The sequence below is a fragment of the Triticum aestivum genome, chromosome 7D (assembly GCF_018294505.1).
Source record: "Triticum aestivum cultivar Chinese Spring chromosome 7D, IWGSC CS RefSeq v2.1, whole genome shotgun sequence".
In the NCBI taxonomy this organism is placed as follows: Eukaryota; Viridiplantae; Streptophyta; class Magnoliopsida; order Poales; family Poaceae; genus Triticum; species Triticum aestivum.
Window position 1 is genome coordinate 221,868,318 of NC_057814.1, and position 7,855 is coordinate 221,876,172.

The window sequence follows — 7,855 nt, forward strand, 5'->3', positions numbered from 1 at the left end:
GCTAGGCGCTGCACAGGTCTGTAGCTATCCAGACAGCAACAGAAGGTATGGCAAGTTACAGACCTATGCAGCGCCTAGCCTGGAGGCGCCACACTCTACTGTGCAGCGCCTGGCGGCTAGGCGTTGCACAGTATAGTGTGGCGCCCCCTAGCTAGGCGCTGCACAAACACTTAGCAAATTGTTTGCCTCAAACTGGAGGCCTACCTTCTGTGCCTCCTCCCCCCCTCTACTGGGTCATTTTCAGCCACAGTTCAACAATTCGTATAATAAACATTAAGGTTCAAAAAGGGTTCACCACAGACATTATTTCTTAGAAAGGACCATCACAATAAGTTCAAGTTTAACATAGAGCTACCACCACTCCAAGTTCAACGACATAACAAATTCCACATTACTAATAGGTATGACCACTCCAAGTTCAACGACATAACAAATTCCACTCTAAGTTCAACATTATAAAAAAATGACGATGACTAGTGCTTTCCACGCTTGCTGGCTCCTCCCCCCTCTTGAGGCTTATCTTCTTCACCTTCCTAGGAAGAGGAACCCACTCCGGCTCCGGCTCCGGCTCCGGTTCGTCCACGTCATCTACATAGTCATCCAAAGCCGCCATCCGTGAGGTGCCGACCGTCCTTTTGCCTCTTTGGCCTCTTTGGGTGAAGTCTTCAGGTGTGTACTTGTTGATTCCCGTCCTAGGCTTCAACTCGTATGCAGACCGAGCCTGGTACCTCCCCACGGTCATATCATCAGCAACCTATGCATCAACAGAAGATATGGAAAGACCGTGTGTGAGGATATAGTTAGCAATGCATCAACAAATGGATATATATCATCGTGACATACCTCTTGGGTGACCACACGCACGTCCTCATCCTCGAAAGGTTCACCATGGCCCTGCCCCGAAGTGGGATCTGATGGTGTCGCCGACCTAGACCGTTCTGGTGATACATACTCGGGGTCACGACAACCGAAAAGGTTTGATAGCCGCCTTAACTTTTGGCCCTGGCGCTGCAACATGTACAATTGAATGAGACATGGAAGGTAGCAACAAATGTTAAGTGCTAGTTTGAAGGAGATGTGAACCTTAATGAATGCTCGAAGTGCACCTTCCCCATCGCTTTTGCCAGCCGGGGTTGTTTCCAGAATAGTCTCGGTCTCATCAGCTGCTTTCTTGATCTGGGCACGCTATGAACAGAAATGGTATCAAAGTGTTAGGCAAGCGAAGATGTGAATAGTGCGAATGGAAAAGCAAAAAGGGCTAACCACAAAGTTCATCATTGGAGCTGAAGGGATCACTGAGTTGCCTTTCCTGACTAATGCGTTGTACTGGTGCTGGGCTACCTCATCAAAAACAGTGGGTTCTTCCAGAATCTCCTCAGCATACGCCGGCTGGCATACCTCCACGCGGGTACTTGCAAGAAACCATGTGAGATAGTTGTTGAACGCGATCGGGCAGTGCTCACGAAGCTGGGCTCGTTTTCCAGCCCTTGCTTGCTCCACACTAAGAGCGAACTGCACGACATACTTGCTGTGATGCTTGGCCCAATCCTTGATCTTCCGCTGCTTTTTCCTATCCAACCTGCAAGTTAGAAACAGAATATTAGCATCATCGAAACCATCGAGAAGCTGCTAAGTGCTCAAGGTTAATTATATCTTACGCGTGTAGCAACTTGTCCGTGTCCTCCCACTCCGGCGGGTGTGGCTGGAACAAACCAAACTGGCGGAACACCCGATGTGGCAGGTGAAGCTCAACCGCCCAGTTGCATATCAGTGGGCACCGCATATGGCAGAGATCCCTATCCCTAGTGCACATCGGATTCAGCCTGAACTCTATAGGGTTACCAAAACTCTCTCCTTTTCCATACGGCTCCCATTCCACCTACAAAATGGGATTGAATGCAAAATTGATATCGAGTTACGATACAAGCATGATAATCACTTATGCAATGTCGGTTCACCTGCTCAGGCATGATCGCGTCCAGCTCGCTCTTGTACAACTTGTACATTACCGAGGGATCATCCGTTGTCTCATTTAACACATCCCACTTGTAAGCCCAAGTGGGGAGCCGTAGTGGGTCGTCTTTATCGTCCCAATCCTTGTACTTCACGGTCTTCGGTCGTCCAACCGGCAAACGCTCCCAGCTCCATATGGAAAGTGCGAGCAGACAACCACCAATACCTCCAGTGTGCCTACAACAGGCTTCGTCCAACTGCACATAAAAGAGAACATGGTCAAATTTGCTGCAAGAGCGCATTGATAATGTATCAATGAAGTGAAAAGGAAACAACTTCATACCTGTCGATACAAGTAAGCCAGTGTCGCCGAACCCCAACTCCATTTGCTATCGAAGACGGTCAACGCCTTCAGCCACATCCATGGAGCATTCTTGCCTGTGCCATCAGCAAACATTGTCCTGGATATCACGTACCACATGTAGACACGAGCATATGTCTTCACCATGTCCTCATTAGCATCCTTAGGGCAATGACTGAAGTTCGATGATATCCACGTGAAAGTAGCGCCCGCTGCGACTCTTTCCTTCTTCTTATCTTCTGTTTCTGGTTCCCGAGGCTCCGGAGGAACCATACCGATAAGGGCATGCATCTGCGCGCGCCACCCATCAGAATCGGTGTTCATACATAAAGGATTGCCATCGATAGGAAGACCGGTGATCATAGCAATATCCTGCAGCGTCACGGTCATCTCCCCGGTCCGAAGATGGAAAGTGTGTGTCTCCGGCCTCCAATGATCAATAAGCGCGGTGAGTGCTGCAGCATTGTTGGGTGGCGTCGACCGGCGGACCAACTGAATGAAAGGGAGAAGTCCTGCCTCCCTTACATACGGTGTGTACCGCTCATCATAGCGCATCCATCCAAGGCTGATCCTGTGAGACCGAAGCTTCAGAGGTGCAAGCTCCTACAAACAAACAAATCATAACATTACATATGGGGCATTTGTGTTTGAAAAAAAATACGAATTTCATAACACCGCCACTTTCAGTATTACCCGCTGCTCCACCGACATAGCGTACGACCGGTGTTGTTTGTCCCAATGATCATCGAGAAGCCAAACCATCCTAACAATTTCAACAAAGCATTCTTGTCAACACGATTATCTTTTCAATTAAAAAAAACTAAAGTAGGCCTACTACATGCAAGATTCAAAGCATATGTATCCAAAGCATTTTTCTCAATACGAGTATAATTCAAAGCATATGTATCCAAAACTAAACTAGGCCTACTTCATACAATAACTTTTCCATAGAAATAACATGTCAATCTATATATCCAACCATATCTTTTCAATAAAATAAAATACACTAGGGTTCCACAAATCAAACAAACAAGGGTTGTAATACATGCAAATTTCTAATACATGCAAGATTCATATCTAATCAAATCAAACAAGGATTCCCCAAATCTTTGAAATACCATATTTTGTATGGATAGAAAGAAGGGGATCGGAGGAGAGTACCTTCTAGGATGGATTGGTGAAGAAATGCACGGACCAAATCGTCGGATCTGAAGGATTTGGGAGAGGGGATTGAGAGGGGGAGAGGAGGAAGCCGCCGGCGCTGTTCTGTAACTCCTGGAACGAATGGGTGGGGTGGGGGGAGGGGGAGCGGGCAGCTGGCATCTAAGTCACAGTGCAACGCCTAAGGGCTAGGCGCTGCACATTACATGTGTGGCGCCTACCTCGTAGGCGCTGCACTGCTGGGTCCGGGGCCCAGGGCTGCCACGGTGGACTGGAGTGCAACGCCCCAGAGATAGGCGCTGCACCGTTGGGTGTGGCGCCGGCCTGGCGGGCGCTGCACAAAAAGGTCAGGGGAGTGAAATAGTTTCACGGGCAGTTCATTCTGTGAATTGATTTCGTTCCGAGGTCAAAATTGTCAAATTTGCCGATCTTAGCAGCAGTAGGAGCAGAAGAGCGGGCATTTGCAGCAGCGGCGGCGAACCACGGGAGCTTCAGCGCAGCGGCCGCCGTCAGCCGCTTGTCGGGGTTGCATGTAAGAAGGCCGTTGAGGACCTGGAATCCCTCCGCGGACAGCACCTCCTCCGGGAACAGATCTCGCAGCATGCTCTGCTGCCCCGGCACCAGCGGCGGCGGGGCGGCGTGCGGCAGCGACGTGAACCCCGGCCACGTCGTGTCGTCCGGCATGCCCACCACTTCGAAGATCCTTTGGAAGAGAGATATGAATTCGGCGGCCCGGAAAATCCTGTCACCTGTGAGCATCTCTGCCATGACTCACCCAAGAGACCATGTGTCGACGAGCGCGTCGTAGTCCTCTTTTCCCAGCAGCATCTCGGGTGCCCGGTACTCCCCCATGCCAGCCTCCTCCTCGTACGGCGGCGCCTCCGACATGGACATGGCGACGCCGAGGTCGCAGATCTTGACGAACCCTCTTCCGGCCCCTTCCCCTCCGACGAGGATGTTAGCAGGATTGATGTCGCAGTGGACGATGTGGCACCCGTGCATCTTCTTGGCGGCCGTGAGCAGTTGCCACATGAAGGTGCACACCGTGGCCTCCGGGAGCCCGCCGCTCCTCTCGCTCAGGAGAACTTTGAGGCTCTTGCCCTCGACGTAGTCCATGACGAGGCAGAGCTCGTCGGTTACGTAGTCGAGCGTGACACCGCAGAAGCCGACGATGTGCGGGTGGCCGCCGCACGCCTCGAGGAAGCGGGCCTCCCGCAGCACCTCGCGGGGGTCGGCGGGGTCGTGGAGGGACTTGATGGCGACGAGCTGGCCGGTGGCGCGGCACCGCGCCTTGACGACGGCGCCGAACTTGCCTCTGCTGAGGCACGACTCCTGGTCATAGTCATAGGTGGTCCCGATGACGCGCCTCCTCTTCCGGCACATCGCGCCTGGCCGGCTGGCGTGGCCGTCGAGGGACGCGGCGGGCCGCTTGCAGGTGAACGCCATCGGATCGACCGGCGCGCTCAACAGAGATGACGGAGACAGGGGAGAGCGCGTCTGATCTAGGAGGAGTGGGGGTGGCGGCAACGAGATGGGCACGAGGGGCAAATACATCGCACGTATATATACACCGACACGGCTTGGATCGATGGCGGCTCGGTTCCCGTCTTCCAAACGGATTGGTGAGTGTGCCAACGCGTTTTGTTTCGTTTGCTTGACGCTTGCGTTCACAAGTCAAACTATGTTCCAATCCGATTCCGAACAGCACTGCTTGCAGGCGGCGCAAGTATTGCACATACTCCCTCCGTTTCAAATTAATTGACTTAAATTTGTCTAAATACGAATATATCTATACTTGTTTAGTGTCTAGATATATTCATGTCTAGATAAATATGGATCAACTAATTTGGAACGGAGGGAGTATCAGTTTAGCTAGAAATCATCCTCAAAAAAGGGTTTTTTTAAGTGCCTAAAAAGGGTTTAGCTAGAAGTAATTGACTGGTTTTAGAATTTGGGCTGATTCGGAGGTGGAGGGAACATGCCTTTTCTTTCAGAGAGAAAAAAGGCTCGGAACGGGCCTGAGTAAGGCTCGATGGACGATGCAGAGTTTCTCAGTGAGCTCGGGTGGACAGTTAAAAAGAAAATGCAAAAAAAAGAACTGGATCTTTTATGACAAAAATTAACAAATGTTTTAAGAGATTGCAAAATTTCATTATGAAATCACATTTCTAGAAGGCATGGCGAAGAAAACAAAACCGATACTCTGAAAATGCTAATTTCGAAAACATTTTGCAGTACTTTTTCTTTTTGCCATGCCTTCCAAGAATGTGATTCCATGATGAAATTATGCAAGCACTTAGAACATTCCTCAATGTTTGTCACACAAAAAAAGTTTAGACTTCTTTTGAATTTTTTTAGTTTGTTTTGATTTTACTGTTCACCCGAGCTCATTTGAGCTCGGGCTGAGAAGGTGAATTTCCTCGATCTACTTCTAACTTTGAATTAACAAAGCCTTCAACCAATTAGAATTACAACGAAACACGCCATACAACCAAAGAAGGAAAAGAAGTAACCCGAAACAGCTGATACAATGCGCTGAACAAAAGCTAAACTACCACGAATACATAAGAAGAGGCTACAACAAGAGGGCCAAACAAAAGACTTGGTGGGCAACAAGAGCTCGCCTTTGGTAATGTGGAGCTGCTCACCTGAGATCAAGTAAGAACACAAGAATGGCAAACAAGAGATCCAACGTGCAAGACCACCACACCAAGCAAACCAGAGCCCCCTAGCCATCTCCCACATCATGAAGCAAGCCGAAGGCACTAGCTACAAAACGGGAGCACCCCAGGAACACACGGCAAGCAATGGGCAACGGAGCCACTAGGAGGAGCCAAACCTCACCAAGACAACCATCTCTCAGCCGCTGACGGCCGAGTCACCGGGGACTGTCGGTGCAAAATCCGGCGGATCTCGGGTAGGGGGTCCCAAGCTGATGATCTGAGCACGATGGTAAGATGAAGAATAGGGACACAATATTTACCCAGGTTCAGGCCCTCTCGAAAAGGTAAAACCCTACATCAATGCTCTTGTTATATTGATTGTGGATGGGGTACAAAGTATAGTATGATCTACCTCGAGATCGTATGATTGAGTAATAAGGTCTAAGACCTTAAAATCGTCCCTCCATGGACTAAAGCCCACGGTTTATATAGGCATCGAGGGTATCTAGGGTTTACACATGGTCGGTTGCAATCTAGAGATAAACATGCCGATCAATCAAATATGCCTTGAAGTGTACGCCAGTCTTCGAAGAACTCCATCTTGATCACGCCGAGGGCCAAGGTAAGCGGGGCCCATCCTTGAGTCACAGGTGGGTCCTCGGCCCTAGCCCATGGATGGCGAGCCGACGTGGTGTGCACCCTCTAGTCCAGGACACTGTCAGTAGCCCCCCACTACTAGGAAAATGCTTATACACAGTAGCATAGTAGTAGCGCTGGAAAATAGTAAACGCTGCTGCTATTTAGCAGTAGCGCTTTTCCTGGAAAGCGCTACTAGTAACTCCATAGTAGTAGTGCTGTGAAGCAGAAACGCGCTACTACTATGTGGGACCAGACGAGGCCACCGACGGTCGCCGTAGTTGTAGCGGTGTACAGAAAAAAAGCGCTACTACTAACAGTTTAGTAGCAGCGCTCGGTTTTAATGCGCCGCTACTGCTAGTGGGCCCCACTTAGTAGTAGCGCTTTTTCTGGAGAGCGCTACTACTAAGTCCAATAGCAGCAACGCTTTTTGCAAAGCAGCGCTACTGCTAGTTGTGACTGGTGCCACCTTTTCCACCCCTCCCCCTCCTCTCCCCCACTTTGCCCTCTCTCCCCCTCCTTTCCCCTCTCCCCTCTCCCCTCTCCACTCTCCACTCTCCACCATTGTTTCTCTTCTTCTCTCTTCCTCCTACATCTCTTCTCTCCTCATTAATGGCACCCTCCTCCACAAATGGCCCCTCTCTTTCTCCTACACCTCTCTTCTCTCCCCCATTAATGCCCCCATCCACCATATCCCCTCTCCATTAGTTAGCTAGCTAGATTCACCTCTCCTTCCCAACAACTAGATCTAGCTAGCTATTTAGCCAACCACACATGCTCTCTTGATAGTTCTCTCTCATCATCTAATTAACCGCATGCTCTCGGTCTCTCTCGGGAGATATATATAGGTGAGTAAAAAGTTGTTCATTTCAAGAATGGGAATATGTGTGTCAATGAGAATATGTGTTTTTGGGATATATATATGGAGAGATTTGTGCTAGTGACATGCCCTCGAGTTGCTTATGTTTTGCTGAAATGTCGATTTTATTTCCGTTTCGGTGAATTTCGAGCAAACTCATATGTCCTATTTTTAGGCAAGGTCATGCCAAAATTATATATATATATATATATATATATATAT

At 49.5% G+C, this 7,855-nt stretch overlaps 1 pseudogene; it reads right to left on the reverse strand.

Annotated features, from left to right (window-relative positions):
• Positions 1-3,827: 3,827 nt before the first annotated feature.
• Positions 3,828-4,921, reverse strand: LOC123170307 (putative cyclin-dependent kinase F-2; annotated as a pseudogene).
• Positions 4,922-7,855: the final 2,934 nt, after the last annotated feature.